This window comes from Myodes glareolus, chromosome 2, assembly GCF_982192425.1.
Source record: "Myodes glareolus chromosome 2, mMyoGla1.1, whole genome shotgun sequence".
NCBI classification, from domain to species: Eukaryota; Metazoa; Chordata; class Mammalia; order Rodentia; family Cricetidae; genus Myodes; species Myodes glareolus.
Window position 1 is genome coordinate 119,110,499 of NC_142027.1, and position 11,861 is coordinate 119,122,359.

The 11,861-nt window shown below is 43.9% G+C and overlaps 1 long non-coding RNA gene across 1 annotated transcript; it reads right to left on the bottom strand.

Annotated features, from left to right (window-relative positions):
* Positions 1-365: 365 nt before the first annotated feature.
* On the bottom strand, positions 366-9,559 carry LOC146895442 (uncharacterized). Its single transcript, XR_015735323.1, has 3 exons — positions 9,278-9,559; positions 2,288-2,472; positions 366-469 (listed from the first exon to the last, which is right to left on the bottom strand). It is a non-coding gene; the product is annotated as an uncharacterized LOC146895442 (long non-coding RNA).
* Positions 9,560-11,861: the final 2,302 nt, after the last annotated feature.

Below are 11,861 nucleotides of genomic sequence, written 5' to 3' on the forward strand. Positions count from 1 at the left end.
TCTGTGGGTGGGATCATTTCTTGGACAGGGGATCCTGGACTGTATGGAAAGAAGAAAATGGGCCTAGAATTCACCTGTGTTCCTCTCTCCTTCCTGATTGTGGATTGATGTCAGCCACTCCTGCCACTGTGATTCCACCATGATGGATAATAGATGATATTTTGTGCTATAAGCGAAAATAAATGCTCTTTCTCTTAAGTTGCTTTTATCGGGATATCCTATTATGACAGAAGGAAAAGAAGTGGAGGCAGCATTTCTCATAGGATAGCTAGGATTTTATTTGGGGGAAGAGGGAAGAAAAACAAAGCCTTTGTTGCAGAGGTGGGATCCTCCTCTGGCCAGGAGCCTGCTGCAAGAAAGATAGAGGTGGGATGTTGGCACCAGACTGGTGTTTACAAGCTGTGTGACGTAGGTGGGAAAGTCCTCTGGATGCCAGGACCTTCTTTAGTAGCATAGGGTGGTGTAGACTCTGTGCAGCAAGCATGAGAATGGGTTGTAATGAGCTAAGGCATGTGTGCTCTGGCCCAGGGTAGTCACAGTAGAATGTGCGACTGCATATTCTGCCAGGAGACCTCTTCACACCCAGCCCCAGAGCCCCTCCCAAGGCCACGACAGGAGTCCCATGAAATTCTGTGGAGATACTGCTTGGTTCGTATTGTGACTTGTGGGTTATAGTTTCAACAAAGCCTGAGTGAGCAGAGGACATGAATTTTTCCCCTTATGGAGGAGTGGGGGGATAGGATGGATGGTCCTGTGGTGTCTCCTCATCTCTGCTCCATCACCCCTATGCATCTTGGGAATCAAAAGCCGCTGTGGGCTGTGCATCCCTTATTAGTTTGGAATGAGTCTCACTACGCCATTGGGACAGCTCTTGCACTCTCATTGTACACCATAACCCAGGGTAGGTGCTTCCATATGCTGTAAAATCTGCATCTAGCATCTGGTCTTGAATTGAAGTAAATTTGAAAAGGATGTAGAAGTTGATATTTTGTGTTGGGACACAGTAGACATGGCCTCTGAATTCTTCCCAAAGCAGAGAAGGGTCAACAGTTCAAACAAAATTAAAAGGAACATTTAGTACACAATGTTGCCAAATTATTTCCTTCTTCTCAAAGTGAGGAAGCCTCAGAAATATATGCAGATGTTGCAATGTCTTGGGTAACACAATCTTTATCTCAGATTTTAGGTGTGTGACTGTGGGTGAGGCAGGGTCCTGTGACCTTGTCTAGGATATTTCAGGTCATGTCTGAGGCAGGGGGCATGTCAGTGTTTGCTGTTTCCCATACTAAGAATTTGTGTAGCAAGCTGATGAAGATTGGGTACTTTGAAATGTTTTGCAGAGTAAGCAGGATGGCTGGTGTCTGTATTCTGTGAACAGAAGCTCGCAGGAAGAATGGCACCTTCCTCTGGGTCGTCTGTCAGGCTGATTGGCTGATTAAGGCTCCACTGATTGGGGGGGCGGGGTTGGAATGTTGCAGATACAGAACCTAATGGCAATTTATCATGGACTAGCTTTGGTCTCTTAATAGCCACTTCTTGCCCACTTCTGTGACTGACCTAACATCACATGACTAACAGGCAAAACCTTGTGGAATGTGTTGGTATCACAGAGCACACACCGTCCACCCAAGGCTAAGAGCTATCAGACAGCATCTGAGGTCCATGTTGTAACCAACCTGTCTGATACTTCCATCAATGTATTTGAGAAGTGTCTTGATTTGTTACTTTGTCCTGTATCTATAAAACATAAAACTTCACGAAATTGTTACCTCATCGGAACAGAGAACTTGGGGTTATATGAATCTGTGTTCCCAGGTCATGGTCACTCATATTTGATGCTAGAATAAACCATATCTCATTCTCCCTTGAGGGAAGATCTGGGCCTGGGGTTTTGACAAATTCTAGCACTCCAGCAGGCTGAGGCAGGAAGATCATCAGGAGTTTGAGTCCAGCCTGGGCTATAGAGTGAAACTCTGTCTTATAAAATAAATGGGGGCTGGGAGATGGCTCAGAGGCTGAGCACTTGCTGCTCTTACACAGGACTGGATTTAGTTCCCAGTACCCATATCCAATGGCTCACAATTCCTTGTAACTACAGCTTCAGTTGCTGGTGCCCTCTTCTGGCCTCTGCAGGTACTGCATGTACACACACACACACACACACACACACACACACACACACATACACAGGCACACATACACACGTGAGCGCACACAAACACACTGTTAAAAATAAAGAAAAATGGAATTTTTATGGACGATATAAATGGAATTATGAAGACATTACCTTCCAAAGTGGAGGACAGCTGCTCTGAATCCACAGTTGTATTCATACAGCAGGATAAGCTTGTTTCTTACAATAGGCATTGATGTAGCCAGGGTCAGGGAAGAAGCTGAGCTGGACAGTCTTTAATTAGCAGGATTATTTGTGGAGCAGAGGTCATGATATCCTTATTGTGAAAATCTTTTCTTCTATCATGGAAAGAAAAACAATTCTCTTTACCCTATGACACATTATAGTGGGAGACACAAATGACTTATCCAGTAATAATGGCCACTGATTTAATGGGGTGGGGACCAGGTGCTTAATCCAGTCTTTATTCTACATTCAGGTACAGCTACAGCTATCACCACATTTACTAACTTTAAAAGGACAAGACAGTGTCTGGGAACCTAGTCATTATTCCAGAAGAGGATTTATGAAATATTTTGAACTTGGTTTTTCTCTTGAACTACTTGCAGGCCTGTGGGACACAGGGTAGCCATCTGTAGCATCGCTGGCAAAGAAGAGAAGGGAGAGGGAGTGCTCCGGGTTTCTAGGAGACCTGAACACAGGCTGCAACAAAGAGGAGCAAGCGGGTGTGAGGTGCAATGGCGGTGTCAGAGTGTCCAGCATCTGGCTAGGCTGCCTCCAGATCTCAGGACAGCCCTGGCTTCTCATCCCAAGGAACTACAGAAGGGCATCAGGATGAGCAGTCACAGGGAAACCAAAGGAGAACTGCACAGTGGCCTGAAGCTGATGTGACAGCAGGGCTGGGGTCCCAAGTGAATACTGAGCACCAGTATCCATCTCTCTGCTTCCCGACTGGGGATGCAATGTAATAGCTGGCTCTGGCTCCTGTTGCCATGCCTTCCCCACCCCATAGACTGTGACTTCAGATCATGGGCTGAAATAAACCCCTGCTTAAATCATTTTGTTAGATATTTTGCCATAACTAAGAGGAAAACAGCTACTACAACATGAGAGGAAGTTAATGTCAGATTGTAGCACCATAACTACCGAATGGTCCTTGTAGCTTAGTTTAGGCTTTTGGAAGAATGAGCAGAGAACAGCAGTCAGATTCTTGAATGTACTGGTGTGTCGGGGTGCATTTTGATAAGTTTTGGGATAAGCCATGTGGAAAATTTACAAGGCTGAAGACTGTTTTTATTGCTCATTCATATGTTTGGGACATAAAGTGTAAATAATTATTTAGTTTTAGAATAGGAAATCATAGTTTTAGGTAATTATTTTTTGTCAGTATCTGAATCTGAAAGATCAGGAATATTTACAGAAGTATGAAAAGAAACATGAATTGCTCATTCTCAGGAAATTGAGGCATGTTTATATATAAAAGCCATCACAGGTGAAGGGATGATTGACAGCTAGCCGGGTATTAACTTATCACATTGCTAGTGTATATTACTGGCCTGACCACACAAATGCATACACCAGCTCTGCCTTTCCTAGATGCAAACACTGAGGGGTTGCTTACTTGACACAATTTTGTATCCATGCTACTATAAATAACTACTCCTGAAGGTTGACTAACTTAAGGCCTGTTGCTTTTATTTATGAAATGAACATAGACGGTACTCTTTGAAATATGCCTGTATTTAAATTATATCATTTTGTGTGTGTGTATGCATGTGCACACGTGTGTATTCAATCACGAGTGTCAGTCCTCACTTTTCCTCCTATGTGATACAGATGTCTTGTATGCTCCTGTGTATTTCAGGCTGCTTCCCATCTCCGTAGGCAGCACTGGGATTACAGATGCCTGCGACTGAGTGAAGCTTATGTGGGTTCTGGGGATTTGAACTCATGCCCATGCAGGAAGCACTCTATCTACTGAGGCAATTTCCAGGTCTGTGAAATTATGTGTACATTTCTTCTTTGTCTTCTGGTGTTTATCTTAAGTTCTTCAGATTGACATCCATTTTTATAACACATAGGCCTTCTCATATATGGGCAGTGCACCTTCAAAATTATAGACAGCTGGAGACATAGCTCAGTTTATAGAACGCTTTCTTGTCTTATTCAAGGTCCTGGGTCCAACCCCCAGTACTGCATAAAATTGGGTGTAGTGGTGAATGCCTATAATCCAAGGACTTTATAGTTGGAGACAGGTCATGACTATTCTTAGGTACGTAGTGAGTTTGAGACTAGCCTGGGATACATGAGAACTTGACTAAAATTCCCCCCATCCAGATATCCAAAAATAGCAGAAAGAAGTAAAAAAGAGCAAAATAAAAAAAAGTCAATAAAGCAATGTACAAATAAGATCTTCCCATCTTTCCATTTTGGGTTGCAATGGTTTTCTTTTCTTTTAGGGGAATTTTTTTTGGAATTTTATAATTTTCTCCTAGCTAAAATGGGAGATATCAGAATGCATTATTTACATTTATGAAAATGTCATAATTTAATAAAAAGGACTCTCAGAAATGACTTATTAATTTTTTCCCTTGTAGGATATGTTTAAGTCTTAGCTACCTTGTGGTTAGCTGAGCTCATGTGACTCATTCTCAGTCAATGTCTTCATGTGTGTACTTAGTGGTGCACCTACCAGGACAGGACCAGACCTGGCAATGTAGACAGTCCCAGCATATTAGTTATTTTTATATCACAGTGGCAAGATAACATGACCAGACTAGTTTATGAAAGTATCTAGTTGGGCTTACAGTTTCAGAGGGCTAGTGTTGATGTGGATGGAGTGACGTCATGGTGACAGGAACAGTTGAGAGCTCACATTTATTCCACATGTAGGAGGCAGAGACGTCTAACTGGGAATGATGTAAGTTTTTTGAAACCTCCAAGTATACCTCCAGTGACACACTTCATCCAGCAAGGCCGTACCTCCTCATCCTTCCCAAACAGTTTCACCAAGTAAGAACTAAGTGTTCAAACACATGAGCCCATGAGGGCCATTCTCACCCAAACAACCTTAAATGGCTAAATTCACTGAGTCCCAACACAAATAAACAAGACCTGCATGGGAGGAAGGGGGTGGGGCAGGAGAAAGATAAGAGAGGCATTTCTCCCCCAAGCTAATCCTGCCTCAGAGAACTGTTCCCTTGGCAGCCCTGAGAGAAAACAATGCCAATCATGTTTCAAACAGTTATATATTTGTTGGTTTGTTAGTTATAGCAACTGGTTCAACCTTGATCATTCTCCAAATAAAATCAGGAAAAGTGGGAACCAAGCTGTGGTCTTTGGGTTCAGATATCAGCAGATATCAACTGGTGCTTTTGCCAAGATATCTACAGATCGTATTTGCTGTCTTCTGTTCTAAGAAACAAGTAATCTGGGAAGGAAGTGCTTCAGGGTCTCTAGGGAGGACCAAGGCTGCTTCTTATGCTCCATCAATGGTCTTTTGAGATGCTCTGAAGAGCTATGATGTGACCTTTGCTGTGCTGTCTTAATGAGGCTGCCTATCCATTTGGGTTTTGGATGGTACCAGGCACTGGGCTGATAACAGAGCAGACATTTTAACAGCACTGTGTTCATTGAACCAACCCGCAGGTTATGGGAGATGGATCAGCAGCTAAAGCATTTTCCATATGAGGATTGGGCTTGGATCATCAGAACCCCACCTAAATGCAAGGTGGGGATGGAAGTCTATCTGTAATTCCAGTCTTTGCTGACAAGGGGCAGGGGAATCTCCAGAACAAGATGTCTAAAGAGACTGGGCACATTGATGAGTTCTGGGATAGATTGAGAGAGTCTGCCTCCTTGAATAAGGTAGAAGAGTGATGGAGGATGATTCTGGAAGTCAACCTTGAGTCTCAACATGTATGTTGCATATTCCACTTCATGGATTAATACATGTAAACCATAAATATGTACTACACACATGAGTGAGAGAAAGAGAGAGAGAGAGAGAGAGAGAGAGAGAGAGAGAGAGAATGAAAAAATAAAATGGATTTAGTGTCTGTGTGGTGTGAGAATCTGAGAGTAATTTGGGGATCAGTTGTTTTGTGATAAGGAAGACATCCTCTCCATTGACTTTCTAGGACTTCCCCAAGGTCACCAAGTTCAATTAATATTTTTTTTTCTCACCTAAAACAGAAAGACTGGATATATGTTAGAACGTGAAAACCAATGCCAAACACAGGTTATGACAGTCAAGATATTAGCGAGAAATACCACCCGTAGCTAGTGTACCCATGGAGACATGCCAGCCTATCTCTGGGCTGAGAGTCAGTGCGCCCCTACCCCACATGCCACTTCCCCAAAGAGACAAAGCAATGTTACTTGAGAAGCACGGGCTCGTTTGCCATGACATTGCTCTGGCCTTGCTTCATCTATTTCCATTCCTGATTTGCACAGAGGGGAGGCAGCACAATTTATCATCTCTCGGGCCAACACAGCCATTTGGGGAAATCTATTTTTGTACATGCAGAGCAATGTCTTCAACTTGGCTGATTCCTGAGCAAAATCAAATCATACCAGCTGCGGAACCCCCCCAAGAGCCACTCGCCTGCCTATACAGGCACCCTAACCAAAACATTTTCCCTGTTTTCATATCCACATGTACAGAAAAGCAAGGCCTACAAGAAACATTCTTGTTGGGTGAGGGTTTGCAGGAAGTAATATACACACCAAGTGTAGACATGGCTTCAGGCTCTGATTTTTTTTTTTATGTATGCTTGAAATAAATATTCTGGGGCTTTAACTTTTTGATGTTGCTTTATTTTCCACTTTCCTCTTTCAATCAGAATCTCAGCTCCCCATTCTTTGCCTCTGGTGGAAAACAGGTGTGTTTACTTCTGCAGGGATGCTGGGGAAGGATGGAAAGCTTGGGGGACTGGAGACATGAGCGGTCTGCAGAGCGTGACTCAGCTCTGAGGCCCTGTGTGTGTAATCCACCAAATTCTTAAGTATTACTACCTGAGACTAAGAGAACTCCTCCCATGTGCGACCAAACCCATCTTGGTCACTTTCACAGGGAGGTCAGCTGCCATCTTTTTGTTGTTTAGTTTTGAAGACTGACACAGCCATAGGAGAGTCACCCAGGACACAGAGGGCAGGCATATGGTATCCGGGTTGGCCACTGTCCTTGGAAAGCTGTGGGTGGACTCATTAGAAGTAGTGCATCTTCTGGGATTTGCTCTATCTGATCCTGAGTAGGAAGTGGGGCACTGGGCAGTTTCTAGCAGGTCTTGATTGCTCTGAGCTAGTGGGTACAGAGGCCCTGATTCTGAATTCTTGTATCACGTAGGCTCTCAGTGATGCCCATTGAGACATCCACCTGTCTCCTTGCCCTTGTCATGCCATCTGAAATTGTGACTTTTCTCATGACTGTGACACGGTCTGATGGGAGCTATTCAAGGATGGTAGGGTTTATCCTGGCTTACAATTTGAGGGTAAACCCTATCATGGTTCCAGGAGAATGAGGGGGCTGGTCACATTGCACCCTCAGTCAGGAAGCAGAGAGAGATGGATGCTGGTGCTCAGCTCACTTTCTCCTTTGTATGCAGTGCAGGACTTCAGCCAATGGTCTGATGTCCACATTCAGGGAGGGGCTTCCTGTCTCAGTTAAATATCCCTGGCAACATCCTCACAGACACGCCCAGAGGAGTGTATCCTGAGGATTCTGAATTCTCTCCATGGAAGATGAATTGGCGCAGAGACAGAAGACAATTTCTCAGACGTGGGCAGCCAATGACTGTCACCTTGACATATTGATATGTGAACACAGTCATTCCTGAGCTAAACTAATTCCTTAGTGGCCATGCTGGCTTATCCTATCAAGACAGCCTACACTCATTTGAACTATTTTGCCACTACACTCTAAGATTCACTAAGAGATCATTTTGTGACTGCCTTGCTTACAGCAATCAAAGAGTTAATTGCAGACTTCATAAGGATCCTTTGCTTTGAAGAGACTAACATTCTGTGTTCCTTTTGTTTGTTGCTGCTCAGTCTTGGTTGACAAAGCCTTTTTCCCCCTCTGAGCATGGTTGCATCCTGGCCATGCCTGGGTCTCTCAGCTTTAAGGGTATTACAGCCATTGTTCAATAAACAGCCTCCATTTGCCCTAAGCCCAGATTTACATACCTAAAAATTCAACAATATACATGCATAAGCATCAGCTACTTCACAAAAGCATCCTTTGGGTGCTATGGAGCTCAGCCACATTTGGATAACGCTGCCTTGGATTGCGCATCTTATTTTAGAAGCATGTTTGTAAGATTTTTGACATCAAAGTAGACTTAAAGGCGATTCTTCATATTCTTTGACTTCTTTTCTTATTTATTTTTTCAATCAGATTTTCCCAGTGCATCAGTAAACACAGCAATCTTCCGACAAGGCAACTTAATTATCGGCTGTACATGCTGCAAGAGCTCCTTTATGAGCACAGAGCCGGTATGCTTTGTACAACCAGCGGGGTCCAGGAAAAGGCGGCTGCCTGTGTATGCATTACTATCCAGAATCAGCTCTCCAAGCACACAGTGGTTTCTGTCCTTCTGAAGGTTTTCCTGCCTTTGGGAGTAGGTTCTCTTGTCTGTAAATTGGTGGCCATAGAGATCACCCTTGAGACTCAAGTGACAAGCAGACAAGGGACTTCCTGTGAAGATGGCTGTTGTGTAGCAATTCCTTCTAAACTGAAACAGTCCATGCAGCTAAAACTCAAAAAGTAAACTACTCAAAAAATCTAGGAAGTCCCTGAAACTGAACAGTTCTGCTAGGTCCCTCCCTCCCTTCACAAGTGTATATAAGCAGCAAGGACAGTTGACAGTCACTCTCAGACCAGTTGAGGTGTTCAGAAGGGGCTTAACCTAACTGACCCCCTTGGAAAAGATACTTTCAACCTGCTGAGTTGTCTACAAGTGGTGTGAGTGTGCTCCAAGTTTCCAGGTTCTGTGAGCTGCTATGGGGTGGGCTTTGTTGATGTCATTTCTGCTTCTGAACAAGCATTCGTTCATCCCAGGTTGGGAATGAACAACAGATGAAAGTAAAGATACCACTAAAGTCCAGCTCAATGAACCAATGTGTCTAGTTAAAATTACTTACAGGAACAGTGGTAATGGGTTGCTTGAAGGAGCTGGGGTGACCCCAGAACAGTGGTGTCACCAAGAACTCCAACTCTGTCAGGGATGGTGATCTCATGAACACTCCTTTCGTTAACTTTCTACCTTCAAATATTCTAGCAACTCCCAAGACCACGTGTGACGTGTGGACAGGAGGGAGTGATGACGGCTTCCCAGGTGAGGAGGCTGTTCCCGCCTTCCCTTCTCCTACTGGGGAATGTTAACAGTTCCATCCCCACTGACCTAACTGTCTCTCTGTTGCTCTTAGTATGTTGCCATGGTTATGGTGCCAAACATTCTGTAGCTCACCGTAGCAACTTCTGCTCTAGGAATGGCCAGTGATCCTTTCATGCCATGCCCTGGGGAAATATTTTGGGCAACCCAACGATCCTCAATGCTGATTCTGTGACACCCACATCCCAGGCATGAGTTGTCTCTCCACAGCTTTTAAAGTAATGGGCCGGATTGATGATGGACCCACAGTCTCTAAAACTTTGAGCCCAGGTAAATCTTTTCCAAACTGTTTCTCTCAGGTATTTCTCCCCATGATCAACAGCTGCCTAACAAAGGTACTGTGAAGTTGAGGCCTAACAGAGGACTTTGAAATTGAGGCTTCAGTGAGGAAGGGGAGCTCAATGATTGGCCTCATCCCACGAGTCCCAACCTGCTGAAACTCACACAGACTGACCACCAGTGATTCTGGGGGTGCTGAGGCTAATTACAGTTCATCTTTTCTACGACCATTGGAAATGTCTAGGTTTTCACTGTGTCTCTCCACCACCCGATTCTTAGCACCATGAAGCTACGGTGAGGGCAGTCAAGCTGGCAGTAAGCACGCGACTGCTCACACACACAAGTAAAAAGGTAAAGCAAATTCCCTGGCACCCCAAGAAGAAGAGAAGTCCTCAGTGTGTTTAGCCAGTTGTTCTAGTTTGCTATCAAGGGGTAAAACATTGAGCAAAAGCAGCGTGAGGAGGAAAGGGCTTTATTCCCGCTCACAGCCCATGGTCCATCGCTGAGGGACATCAGAGCAGGAACTCAAGGCAGGAGCCTGGAACAAAAGCAGAGACCAGTGACACTGATTCTTCCTCATGGCTTGCTCAGCTGCTTCCTTATCCTACCCAGGACCACCTGCCGAGGGGTGGCACTGCCCGCAGTGAGCTGGGGCCTCTCTTATCAATCAATAAGCAAGCAAATGCCCCTCAGACGTGGCCTAAGGTGAATATGATGGGGTAATACTTCAGCTAAGGTTCTGTCTTTCCAGGGATGTCAAAATGACAACTACAATTAGCCATTCCATCAGAATTGCTTTCAGAAAAGGAGTATGTATGAGTCCTTCAGCCATGTGTTGGAGACACAAGCTCATCTCCTCGAAGATGAAACCACTTTCTTTAACTCTGCTGCTAGGAATGTCTCCTTCGAGGCCTGCTCTGAGTTGTGACCACCCACTTGCAAATGACATCTGTGTCTCTGTCTGAGTGACTGGTCATGGTGTCTGGCAGTCAGAGTAACATTCTACTTACAAAGATGTAAGAGACCTTGCTTTCCCATCAGATAAATGGCGATGGATGAGATGTAACGGATAATACCCAGCTGAAGATGTACAATGCTGGGGTCCATTTCTATCTTTGCCGCCTTTCATGTGTCCTATTCATGATGCCCATCTCGGTCTTTCCCAGTGTTTAGCTAGTTTTAAACCTGTCTCATCCATATTTTCCCAAGTAGGCAGACTTCATAATGAGTTATCTTCTCATCAATGGTCAGTTAATATCTGTAGAATGGATGGAAAAAGGTGAGGTGTCCCCGTCTCTCAGTTCCACCCATCTCAGCCAGAGAATCTATCAGCACAATGATCTATAGGAGCATTGCGAGGATTTCCCACATCCTTGGATACTCAAAGGAACACAGGTTTATCATCTAAATGACATGCTGGCTGAATGTGCCCGTGTCATAATTTCAGAAGCACAATTTCAAAGTGACATTTTAACAGTCATGTGGATTGGTTTGGTTCAGACTTCATCCCTGTCATTCCCAATGCATTCCCAGGTATGAACACACACCTCTGCATGAATATGCTCTTTTGTGGGCATATGCTATTTTGGCAAAATGGCTTTTAGCATCCAGTTGTACAATAAGGAGCTTGAGCAAAAATTAATTGAAATGTTATTTCTATTAAATTTAAATATTTAAAAATTGAATTAACAAAATTAAAATAAAAGCACTAAACATTAAATTAATTAAAATAAAAATCCCAAAGCTTATGTTGAAAAACTAAAAGAATCTGACAATGTTTAATCAGTATCTAGATGTATTCTCATACCCACCATGGTATATAGTTTATACATTGAGATGGAGAAATGTTGGCCTCCATCCTTGACTAAGCTCAGACCTTCCTCTTGTTCATAGCAGGAATATTGGATGAGTGAAAATATACTTCTTCAGGGGCTAGAGAGATGACTCAGTGATTAAGAACACTGACTGCTCTTCTAGAGAATCTGGGTTCAGTTATCAGAGCCTTCATGGTTGCTCACCACCATTTTTAACACCAGTTCCCGGGGAACTGATGC